Genomic DNA, 12,853 nt, shown 5'->3' with positions numbered 1-12,853 from the left:
ATGCACTAGGCTCCTGCTAAACCAATATGAGTTGTGTAGATGGAGAAACACCTAGTAAGCATTCACAAATCACTTCTATTGCAAGATATACAATCTGCAAATCAACATCTTAATTAGCAGCTAATGACATTCGTAAGGAAAGGTTAATGTTAAGTGCCGAAAAGCAGGGTGGTTAAAGAAAAATTAGACTTTCCTGCCTTCTTGTAAAAAATATAAAAGGAAAGAAACGATATCCAGTGATTATAATGGGTGTTATAAATATACGTGTATTGGCAATTTGAAGCATCTTCATTATATGAGGCCTGTATTGATAGGCTACCTTTCATGCAAGGAGTTCAAAGCCTCCTGCCCCTTTCTCATTTATCCTCAAAATACCCCTCCGAGGGCAAGTATCTACAGGCAAAATGAAGTGGAGAGTGGAGGCAGTTATCTACATAATTCAAACCCAAATTTCTCTTAATGATGAGTAAGTGGAGTTTCTGAAGAGATTGAATTTTCCTGATTGGTTTTCTATGTAGATCAAATTCCCTGGAAACCAGGTCCTTTTTGCTGTGTGCTGGCCTGAGGCAAATGGCCTCTGGGAGCCAGAGGCTGGGGGTGGGGTTCCCTCCAGTTAAAAGGCTGACCTCGCGCTGTAGGTTCACCCCATCTTCCCCAGCTCAGCTGCTTGGCTCCCTGCTACCTCCCCTCCTCAGCCAGCTTCCGGATGTGCCCTGGCCTCACCTTTGGTCCTCAGCTTCCCCTTTCCAAATCCTTCCTGCCTCCTCTCAGCACCCAGTCAGTCACCCTTCCCTCCCCTCAGGGCATCTTTTAGGTCCCCTTCCTCCTTGAATTGTTCTTTTTTTTTGGCTGTGTTGGGTCTTCATTGCTTTCCCCCAACCATCTCCAGGGCTTCCCTGGTGGCTCAGACAGTAAAGAATCTGCCTGCAGTGCGAGAGACCTGGGTTCCATCCCTGGATCAGGAAGATCCCCTGGAGAAGGAAATGGCAACCCACTTCAGAATCCTCGCCTGGAGAATCCCATGGACAGAGGAGCCGCGCGGGCTACAGTCCTTGAGGTCACAAGAGTCCCACTGACAAACACTTTCACTTTTCACTTTCTCCACTGCAGTGATCGGGGGCTACTCTCTAGCTGTGGTACAGGTTTCTCACTGCTTCGGAGCATGCCGCAGGTGTGTGGGCTTTGGTAGTTGCAACACGTGGGCTCTAAAGTTCAGATTCAGTAGTTGTGGCACACCGAGCAGGATCTTCCTGGATCCTGGGGGATCTTCCTGGACCAGGGATCGAACCCATGTCCCCTGCATTGGCAGGTGGATACCCATCCATTTTGCCACCAGGAAAGTCCAAAACGTTCTTTGAAGTGAAGTGAAGTGAAGTTGCTCAGTCATGTCCGACGCTTTGCAACCCCATGGACTGTAGCCTACCAGACTTCTCCATCCATGGGATTTTCCAGGCAAGAATACTGGAGTGGGGTGCCATTGCCTTCACCAGGGGATCTTCCCGACCCAGGGATCAAACCCAGGTCTCCCGCAATGCAAGCAGAAGCTTAACCCTCTGAGCCACCAGGGAAGCCCCATAAAACGTTCTTTGATGAGGAGCAAAAGGACATCATCTTATTGTTGTGTGTGTGTGTCCATCAGGTTGCTCTGCTGACCATTTTACTATGACCTGTCAGACAGACGGCATCTGTGTAATTTCTGTTACGATGGCACGAGTTCCTGCTGGCTTTCCACTGCTCAGTGTCCCTGTCTCTCTCAGGATACAGCTCAGGAAAGCCTGGAATGGGTTTTTTCTGTGTCTTTCTTCTCAGGTCTGTCATCATTCAGGCTTGAGGAACTGACACTCAGCGGGACAGTCATCCTCCACGGTGACCACTCCCCTCTCCTTGGCCGATCCATCTCTGATGGTGGACGCACCCTTCTCCTTAATTTTCCACAACAGCCCTTTCCCATCATTCCCCCACAGGGTAGTCCCTCCTAATGAGCTCTTCCTGCACATCTGGGGCCAGGAATGCCTTGCAGACAGTGACGTGGAGCCACCGTGCGAGGGGTGACCCAGCTTCCGGTCCATCCGCAGCCCTCCCTGCATTGCACCCACAGCCCCCCACCACCACTGCCCCCCAGTGTGCCTCGCCTCTGCAGGCCTCTCTTCCCATGATCCTCAGGCTACAGAACAAGGAGGATGTTTTTCTCCTTATCCCTCTCTGAGCCCCACCTCCTGAGTTTTCATTTCCTGTCCCAGGATACACATGTCTCTTCCCAGAAGGGTTCCCAGTGGAATGTCCATTTCTTCCAGGGGAAATTCCACCATGACTTGCAGGGGTGCGACTGGCCCTGGGCCCTGCCCCGAAAGATAAGACACAAGCTTCGTTCCTGAATCCGCTTCCCAAGCTTGCAGCTCAGTAAAACTCCGTTTCATTTTTTAATCAGAGGCCACAGGGTGCATCCCAGGCCACAGGTACTTGCTGTTCACCTTCCCTCTGCACTGCAGCCCCAACATACCCTTTCGAAGAAAAACGCAAAACCGCAAAGAACACACAACATGTAGAAATGAGGCAATCTACATTCATAGTTGGGGAAGAGACATTTCTTTTATAAAAATTGCATCTACCTCATTCCCTACTCTATCCCACAGCCTAGCAGAGCAGGGTGCACATGGAAGACACCGCCCCCACCCCCACTTCACTGTGTACTGATGGGGTGATTCTCTTAGACATGAAAAAAAAGGAAGAAAACGGGTCTCTTATGCCTAGTCCAAGGGTACACCTGAATTTTATAGCTAAATTAAATTTTGCAAATGGCATCACAGCAGGAATAATAATGCCTTGGATTTATGTAGCATTTTTTTTTTTGTAATAATCTATTTTCACATTTGGGCTTCCATGATAGCTCAGCTGGTAAAGAACCACTTGCAATTCGGGACACCTGGGTTCAGTCCCTGAGTTGGGAAGATCCTCTGGAGAAGGGAAAGGTTATCCACTCCAGTATTCTGGCCTGGAAAATTTCGTGGACTGTATATACTCCATGGGATCGCAGAGTCAGACACGACTGAGTGACTTTAAAAAGAAAAAAGAATTTTCACATTCATCATCATGGTAATGCCCATAAAAGTGTTAGTTGCTCAATTGTGTTTGACTCTTTGCGACACCATGGACTGTAGCCTGCCAGGCTCCACTGTCCATGGGATTCTCCAGGCAAGAATACTGGAGTGAGTTTCCATTCCTCTCTCCAGAAGATCTTCCCCACTCCAGGGATCAAACCTGGATCTCCTGCATTGCAGGCAAATTCTTCACCATCTGAGCGACCAAGGAAACCCATAACCCAGCTATGACTCATTATTACTGCCCACATTTTACAGCAGCACGACTTTAAGTGACTTACCCAAGGCCACATGAGAAATCGGTGGCAGCAACTTTGGAGAGAAGGCTCCAGAATACCACTCTAACAATTCCCCTTTACCCTGCAGGAAGTCACCCAAGTTAGATTTAGTTATCAAATTTTTTTTAATCTTTATATCTCTCTCCCTCCCCACCAGATTGGAGGCTGTGTTTAATTTATCTGCATCCCAAGGGTACAGAAAATAAAAATTAAAAAACTCAGCAAACAAATGCTCAGTGAGATGTTTGTTGAATGAATGTTGAATGTTAATGTGCTTGCTCTTAAGGTCAGTGGGACCAGCTTTCAGGCCCTGAGCATTTTCTTTCCATTAAAGGGACACCATAAGGATGGCATGGTACTCATTGTTCTCCTCCCTGGCATCCCACCAGCATTTTCTGGGCGTCATCTTCACTGAGAAAAGCTGTGATCATATTTTAGACCGAAATCCACCACCTCTTTAGACACGAGTGCTGACAGAATGGTTTGTGTTCCTTGGTACCATTTGCAGGCTCTCAGCATATATTAGGGGGAAAGGAAAAGGAAAAAAAAAAAAAAAATGGAAAGGTAAAGACATCAGAAAGAGAAAAACAGGAATGAGAACAGAGAAAGCAGAGCAGTTACATCTGGCCAGGAACGGCAACATACAACCATAATGACCTCTGGGGCCTCACGGTCATGCCCATCACATAGGTGCTGACCTCGTCTTAAAAGATGGATGTCCCCCAGCTGGCCCACCCTAAGTTAATGACTCTCACAGGTGAATAATGGTTGGGTTTAATTAGGACTTGGATCTTTTTAGAGCTTCTTGGGAGGTTCATCAAGATCTGCTTATTGTGAGAAGATGGATTGATTACCAGGGTTGGTCATTTAGTTTTTTTTTTTTTTCAGCAATCTACTTTTTAGCTAAAATCTGGATGGTTGCTGTGCTGTCTAAGATCCTCTGCCGTTTATCAATAATATTTTTTTTTAACCTGGAAATGTAAAGAAACTACCTTGGGGACAGATTTATGGGTAAGAAAAATAGAGGCAAGGCAGAGTTAGAATGCACCTCCTACACACCCAATATGGAGCAACGTAGCCCCTCCTTATGTGCCGCGGCACCCTGTGCTTCACTCTTCTTAACGCGCCGTCTGAATTTCCTGTTGCTCACTTCCTCTCCAGCCTGAAGCTCCCAGGGCAGGGTGTGGTTTCCCTCTAGGGGATCCCGGTGCCCAGCACAATGCCCAGCACTGACCCCGGTGCCCATCACAATGCCCAGCACTGACAAGCAGAGAGCCAGGAGCAAGCAAATCAATGCATCATTAAATGTAAGAGCTCAGACTCAATGGTGGGTTTCAAATATCCCAAAGAGATGGTGAATGCAAAGTGCCTACCATCGAGTAGCTTCTCCATTAGCACAAAGCATCTCAGTTTTCAGCTTCTGCTGGAAATGAGTGCCTACTCTGTGCCAGACTCTTCTCAATTCTTATTTAATCCTCACAATGACCATATGAAATGTTGTATTCTCATCATATACCAAGGAAGAAACTGAAGCTCAGCATTGTCTAGTCAAAGTTTCAGGAAGGCACGATTTGAAACTGGATCTGTCCCCGGCTTGTGCTTTTTTGTTTAGGATGTTATTTTCTTAAGAAACTAGCATCCTCTTCCTCATACTCTTTCTCCTCTGCTTCCTCCTCCTCCTCCTCCTTCTTCATCCACCTCTTTCTTTTTTCTCTTTCTTCTCCTCCTTTTAATTTTTCGGTTACTGGACATGCTGTCCTTTCTGGAGGAACCGTATGTCTCTTAGGGATATCTTTACATCATAGATAAACCAATATAGAATAGTCACACTCTCCACGTGAAGGGCTGATAGCCTAGCCATATAGGTATTTTTATCTTGTGCTCCAAATAAATAGAGTACTGATGGAAATAAGACAAGAAGAGAAGAAAATGTGCTGCTCCAGAAAATATGTAATCCCCAGGCAAAAGGCAACAATTCAGTGGGACTGTCTGGGAGTCAATCATTCTGAGAATCAGTGCATTTCTCAGAGTTTCTGGAGAAGACAGAGAAAAAGTGTTACATCACCTAATTCCTTTCTGCAGTTCTGACTGGACAGATATCCTTACTTCCTGCCTGGAATGATTACGAGGTGTTGCCATGAAGAATGAGTGGTTTGTGATGTCTCCCACCCAAGGACAGGGTCGCTGGAAAGAGAGGTGAGGGGGGCTTTGCTCTGGACTCTGTAGCATCTGCCATTGTTAAAGCACTCATGGATAAAAGGCTACTGTGTGTGTAAATTATTATTATTATTATTACTGCAGCAACAGAGAATGTCTCAATTCACTCACAAGATGTCCGAAAGCCCCGAGAAGCTGGAGTTTGTGGTGAAAAGTGGCTTGCCAGAACTTTTAAAGCCAGTGAGGGGTTTGGGGATGGTCTAAGAAAGATGCAGGAAGACCTTGAAGATCGTGGCAGGTTTATAAGTGTGCCAGTGTGCATGCATGCATGTATACTTGTGTGTACGTGTACATAAACACTATGCGTGTGTTCCAAAGACTAAATGCTGTAGGGCGTGAGGACAGAATTGTGGAGAGAAAAATTAAAGAGGAAGAGCAACATAACTACCTTGAGAAATGCTGGTGCCCGTGCCCTGGGGCATCTAGGAAAGATATAGTGGTTAAGGGAAGGAATTGTTAGATGGGCTCTGGGAGCCGAAATCTTCATTAGAAAACTCAGTGATTGATGTAGCTCTTTCAAGTGGAACAAAACAAACACTTCCCTGTGTATCCCGCCATTCGAAGCTAAAGACAGGGCTACTTTGCTATATGTAAAATAGATGTCCAGTGTGAGTTCCATGCATGGAGCAAAGCTGGTGCTCTGTGACAACCTAGAGGGATAGGGTGGGGAGGGAGGTAGGAGGGGGTTCAGAATGGGGGGGTGGACATAGGTGTACCTATGGCCGATTCATCTTGATGTATGGCAAAAACCATCACAATATTGTAAAGTAATTACCCTCCAATTAAAATAAATTAATTAATTTTTTAAAGAAAGATAGGGATACTTCAGACCCTAATTTACCCAGATAATTTTCTTCAAGATCTTCCGCTCATCCAAAGAAGCGAAGAACTAGCAAGAAACATTTGTGTTTGTGCTGTGGTTTCACCAAGAAGTGAGAACACTAGTGAGACAAAGTTGTATTTAAATATAAACAATGTTGGCAAACTTGGTGTATCATTTAGCCACATGTCCCACTTTAATTATCTCCCCAAAGCTTTCTCCTCAAAGCAATCTGAGTCTCCTCTGAAGCAGATGGAGGAAAAGAATGAGGGTTGGTTTGCAATTAGGATATTGTCCTCTGCTCATGCATTACCACATAGGTGCCCAGTCTCTCCTCAAGGGACCCAAATGTTGGTGAGAGGAGCCAGTATCTGGGTCTCACTTTCTGCGTTGGCAGACAATGTACCCACTGGCTGTCTGCGTGGACTGAGTCATTTTGGTCTCTTTTCATGCGTCTTATCTTTCTTGTAGCTTATCTTCCTCTATCTGAAAACACTGCTGTCTGGAGTTTTATTCCCTTTTCCGTCCAAGAAAAACAAGGTCAATCTTACTGTATTTTTCAATTAATCATTTTCAGGGCCATTCATCAACAAAAATGTACAACGGGGGGTGTTTTTCTTGGTCACCGCCCACCCTCTTGCACAGGAATGCTCCCTTCATTGAAGAGTGTCTGACAGCAGCAAACACGAGCAGAATATACGATGGGGCCGCCTCACGTGTCTGTGGAGGAAGATGACTAAGCCCCACACGGTGCCCCTGACCACAAGCTCACAGGGCCTTGGCTCAGGCCCACTGTGCCACTACTTGGTTTTGGAAATCTACAACAGGTCACTTCACTTCTCTGGGCTTAAAGTTCTTCCAAGGTTAGGCTCAATAATCTCTAAGGGTCTTTTCTTGCTCTCTACTTCTCTAATCAGTGGTCTCCAGTCTTTTTGGCACCAGGGACTAGCATTGTGGAAGACACTTTCCCATGGCAGGGGGTAGGGGATGGTTTAGGAATGATTCAAGTGCATACATTTATTGTGCATCTTATTTCTATTTATTTACTTATACATCTATTCTGCACTTTATTTATAGGGCTTCTCTGATAGCTCAGTTGGTAAAGAATCTGCCTGCAATGCAGGAGACCCCGGTTCAATTCCTGGGTCAGGAAGATCCACTGGAGAAGGGATAGGCTACCCACTCCAGTATTCTTGGGCTTCCCTTGTGGCTCAGCTGGTAAAGAATCCTCCTACTATGCGGGAGACCTGGGTTCGATCCCTGGGTTGGGAAGATCCCCTGGAGAAGGGAAAGGCTACCCAACTCCAGTATTCTGGCCTAGAGAATTCCATGGACTGTATAGTCCATGGGGTCACAAAGAGTCGGACATGACTGACTTCCACTTCATTTCTATTATTATTGCATCAGTTTCACCTCATATCATGTGGCATTAGATCCTAGAGGTTGGAGACCCCTGCTCTAAATCATATAATTTTGCTGGTACCTCTATAATGTGTGGAAGTCAGTCTTACCATTGTCCTAATGTGACCGGCTGAGACATTGCAAGTGGATAGTTATAAAAGGAGCCAGGCAGAACTAATCAGAACAGACTTCCCAAGCGTTCCTGGCTTTCTTTGCAAGGTATCTTCATAAAGGAAGGTCTATGGTAATCACTGAGACTTCCCTCTCCCCAAATAGGCTCATCCTTTAGCATCGCAGACCCACAGAAATGCTAACTCTTCATAAAACTAACACTGTTATTCCCCAGGGTGCTTTTGGAGAGCTCTAGTAAGTTACCAAGGAGATCAGAAAGCATCTTTTTGCTTGAGAGTGGGATCTTAAGCTGCAAACCCATCTTAGGAACTCTGAGGCACAGAGTCTTGTGTGCCAGAAGTGAAAAGAGGCTCCAGGTGGTGCACTCTCTCTGCCTGGCAGGAAGGGCTGGCTGAGTGGGGAAGAAGGAGGCATTCGGACCATGACAAACGGCCAAGTCTGCCCTGGTCAGACAGGGGAGAGGCAGTGGTACATGTGCCTGCTTCATGCAAGCTCTTTTCCTGGGACATTAAATAATGAAGGAGAATTCAGGTAAGTCAGGCTAAATGTCAGTTTCAGACCCTTCGGGCTGAAAAGGGGGGAGAAAATATAAAAGGAAAGGACATGCATCATGAAGTAGCATGGAGGGAAATCAAAGGATGATGTTTGGCAATGGAAGGCGGAGGTCTGGAAGTAGGCTGGTTAACAACTTCGAGCAAGATTCACAAAGAGGCCATGGCTCAGCATCCGATATAAGATCCTCAGTAAAGGACAAGAGAAAGCTGAAAATACTCATTTTAGGAAGCTAAAAAACAACAACAAAAAAAACCATGTTCACCTAGGGACCAGAGAACTTACGGTCGATTTAAAGAACAGTCAATCTGGAAGGAAAATGTCCTTCCACTAGAGGCAGCAAGAGCAGAGGCTCCAGTGGATTCACAGGAGCCCGACACACATGGGGCCACGGTAGCAGTGGGGCCGCCACTGATGGGAGCTGAGCCTGGGGTGGTGGTACTGGTTGGTGGCCAGGGGCAGGGCGATGACTCTGAGGCTTTCCATCCTAATGCATGATTCCCACCCACAGGGAGAGTTGAAGAAGTCATCAGAAGAGGTCTGCTGAAATTGGAAGGTGGAAATGAAGTGAGATCTGGAGTTGTTAACTCTTGAGTCTTCAACCATACCCAAGGCTGAGGAACCAGCAATTCAGCGTCGACCCAAGTCTCTTATATTGAAAATTCTACTCTTTTCCGCTTGCTCAAGCCTCTGTGTTTGGAGACCCCTTTTCTACTGGGAAAGAGTCTATTTCATACCTGAAGTCTTCTCAGCACTTTGTACTCTTATAAAGCTTTATATGGGGCAGATCACCGGATTTCTTGTTCTTTTCTTGGTCTGAAAATATGCCACAAACTTTCCTATTTCTAACAGGTCTGTCTTGTTTAGAGTCAGCTCTAGTGGAAAACTCTAATTTCCCTTTTGTATTTGGAAAGAATGTGAAATTGAGGACAGCTTCAGCTGTTAGGACATGTTGCAACCCAGCCTTTCTTGAGGTCTGCCCCCCGGGGGGACAGCTGTTTCCAGACTGATTCAGGAGATGTCTTATGTTTGTGTGACAAGGTGAGTGCTAGGTCACAGCAGGATAACAGGACACTGAGTCAGGGAGTGTACCATGAAGACTGAATCCAAATGCCTTCATTCTGAACAGATATTCTAATTTTCTAAAATCCTGAGGGATGGCCTTGCCCAAGGAGCAGCCTAGAGTATGAATTTTCATTCTGGTGATGGTTCATTTTCCCAAATCAAGGTAGTGTCATTTGCTGTGTTGAAAGTTAGCCTTTTTGTTGTTCATTTAGTCGTTCAGTTGTGTCTAACTCTTTGCGACCCCATGGACTGCAGCACGCCAGGTTTTCCTGTCCTTCACCATCTCCCAGAGTTTGTTCAAACTCATGTCCATTGAGTCAATGATGCCATCCAACCATCTCATCCTCTGTTGCCCCCTTCTCCTCCTGCCTTCAGTCTTTCTCAGCATCAGGTCTTTTCCAATGAGCCAGCTCTTCACACTAGGTGGCCAAAGTACTGGGGCTTTAGCTTGAGCATCAGTCCTTCCAATGAATATTCAGGGTTGATTTCCTTTAGGATGGACTGGTTTGAATTCCTTGCTGTCCAAGGGACTCTCAAGAGTCTTCTCCAGCACCACAGTTCAAAAGCCATGAGTTCTTTGACACTCAGTCTTCTTTATGGTCCAACACTCACATCCATACACATCTACTGGAAAAACCATAGCTTTGACTATATGGACCTTCAATAGCTTTAGCATAATTGAAGTTTGATTTCATCAAGAAGGTATAGAGTGATTGCTATGTGTCTGGCATCTCAGAAAACAAGAGATACAAGACACAGCTCTCAGAAAGTTTCAGGTTATGTCTGCATGTGTATTCGTTAATTCACATAGCTGGGTTCCATACTAGGCACTGAAAGATGGCAATGCATGCCCCATGGTCTCTTCCCTGGAATCATCAGAGGTCATCAATTCAGTCCAACAAACTGCTCTGCCGATGGGGAGACAAAGAATAACACCTTTAATTCTAGGAGAGTATAAATGAAGCAGAACATTCAAGGCCACCGGGGAGGCTCTGGGAGGCTAGGGAGGACCCTGCTGCATGGCTGGTCAAGTACCTTGGTTTCCAGAAGAGCCACTTCTCTCTCATTTCAGTGGGTCCCTTTCATCTAATTAGTACTTCCTTTGCTTTTTTGTCTGATCTCTTCTTGCATCCAGTGAAGACACACTGGAGGTTATTTCTGCCAAGCCAGCCCACTGCACTCAGGTGTCTGGAAGATTGAGTTTTGCAAAGGGTTGTTGCTGATATTTTGATTCTCTCTCACCCTTCTCCTTTTTGTTTTCCCCCAGGCTTATCTTTACTCTGTTCGAAGTCAAGGCACAGAGTTTGGAATCACAGTATCTAATTTTCAAGGAAATAGCTTATGGAGGATTGCTCCTCACAGTGGTTAATGAGTGTCTGTCTGTGGCCCATGTATCTCTGAGTTTATATAGGAAATTGCAATCAATCTGGCTTTTATTCTGTTTGTGGCTCCATGACAACGATCCCATTGGTCTGTTGTGTCTAATGACCAGAGTTTTATTTCTGTTGTTACTGCTTTTGGACATTTCTCAGATGTTTGATACTGTTATCTGCATGTTTTTATTGTGGCTGACAAGCACTTGTATTAGTCTATCTGGAGAAGAACTTCCCTGTTTGAATCTTAGTTTTCTCAGTGAACAGAATTTATTGTTTTTGAGCCTCATGTTTCTACTGTGACCTACATTGTTTTTTGAAGTGCAAGAAATTGGGGCAGGAACTCATCTTACTTAGTATTTAGGAAATTTTTGGGGACACCATTGTTTTCCAGGGCAGTTTCGACTGGTATGTTGGAGATATTCAGATCATGGCCCAAATTTTCCTACAATGGGCAGACACTTCATCTCCTGTGTTCTAGTTTTAACATACTCTTAGACGAATGAGTTGAAAAAACAGTTATGCCAGAATCTTACAAAAGAACATATGGATCAAACCCTCTCATGGTTAATACAACATATGCGAATATGGGACCAGGGTTGAGATAAGGGAGTCAGCCCAGTGATTACGTTAAAACATCTACTGGAGCTTCCTTGGTGGTCCAGTGGTTAAGAATCCTCCTGCCAACGCAGGGACGCCCATTCAATCCCTGATCCAAGAAGATCGTCATGGCTCAGGACAACTAAGCCGATGCGCCACACCTACTGAGCCTGTGCTCTAAAGCCCAGGAGCTATGACTGCTGAGACCACATGCCCCAGCTACTGAAGCCCATGCACCTGCGAGCCCGTGCGCCACAAGACAAACCACGGCAGTGAGAAGCCACACACCACAAGTAGAGAGTAGCCCCTACTCACCACAACTAGAGAAAAGCCCAGGCAGCCACAGAGACCCAGCGCAGTCAAAAATCAATTAATTAAATAAAACAACAACAAAAAACATCAACTGACTGCTTTTATGATGGGGGCAGCCTCCTTTAAGTTTTTGGTAGCTGACCACATTTTAACTTTGTTTCAGTGAATCAAAACAGCAGATTGTAACTAGAGAAAGTTTCAACAAGAATAAGGTAGAACTTTGACTATTATTATACTTACAAACAAATGCTACCGTATGGATAAGGTGTTAGGTCTAAAACTATACCTATAGGGGAAAAAAAACGTTGGGAGGAAAAAAATCTAAAATGTTGACAATGGAGGGACCGTGAGTGATATATTCTGTTTGTTTTCCATTTTCAAAACTTTCATCCCTGTATGTATGTTGTGGTTTTAGGATAATATATGCACAGATGTTTATTAATTCATTTGGTTGGGCTCTGTGCTAGGCAATGGTGACAAGATGATAACGAGACTCAGTTTTTGCCCCAGAATGATTACAAATAAACAATTCACCATAACAACATATTAATACTATAATTTATATGTGAAAATGCTTATAATTATCCCTATAAGCATCCCATAAAACATTATTTTATGTTTTTGATAGTATCATAAAATAGAATTGTAATTTTTCTTTATTTTCCAGAATTCCTTAATAGCATACACAGGTGCAATCCGTGTTGTATATTGACCTTGAATCTTTTGACCTTGATAAATTCCCTATTGGACCTAAAACCTTCTTTGGTAAAGTCTTCTATGTGCATGGTCATATAATCATAAAGTAAAGATATATTTCCTTCATATATATGTGTGTGTCTGTGTGCTTATATATGTTTTCTTTGCTTCATGTCATCTGTTTTTTGTTTGTTCCTCCTCGCCTACCTTTTTTTGTGTTAATCAAATATTTTCTAACATTTTGCTTTAGTTCATCTATTGGCTTCCTACCATCAAGCTAACTCAGGCATTTTTATAATGGCTGTTCTA

This window comes from Bubalus bubalis, chromosome 22, assembly GCF_019923935.1.
Source record: "Bubalus bubalis isolate 160015118507 breed Murrah chromosome 22, NDDB_SH_1, whole genome shotgun sequence".
NCBI classification, from domain to species: Eukaryota; Metazoa; Chordata; class Mammalia; order Artiodactyla; family Bovidae; genus Bubalus; species Bubalus bubalis.
This window is presented reverse-complemented; position numbering follows the sequence as displayed.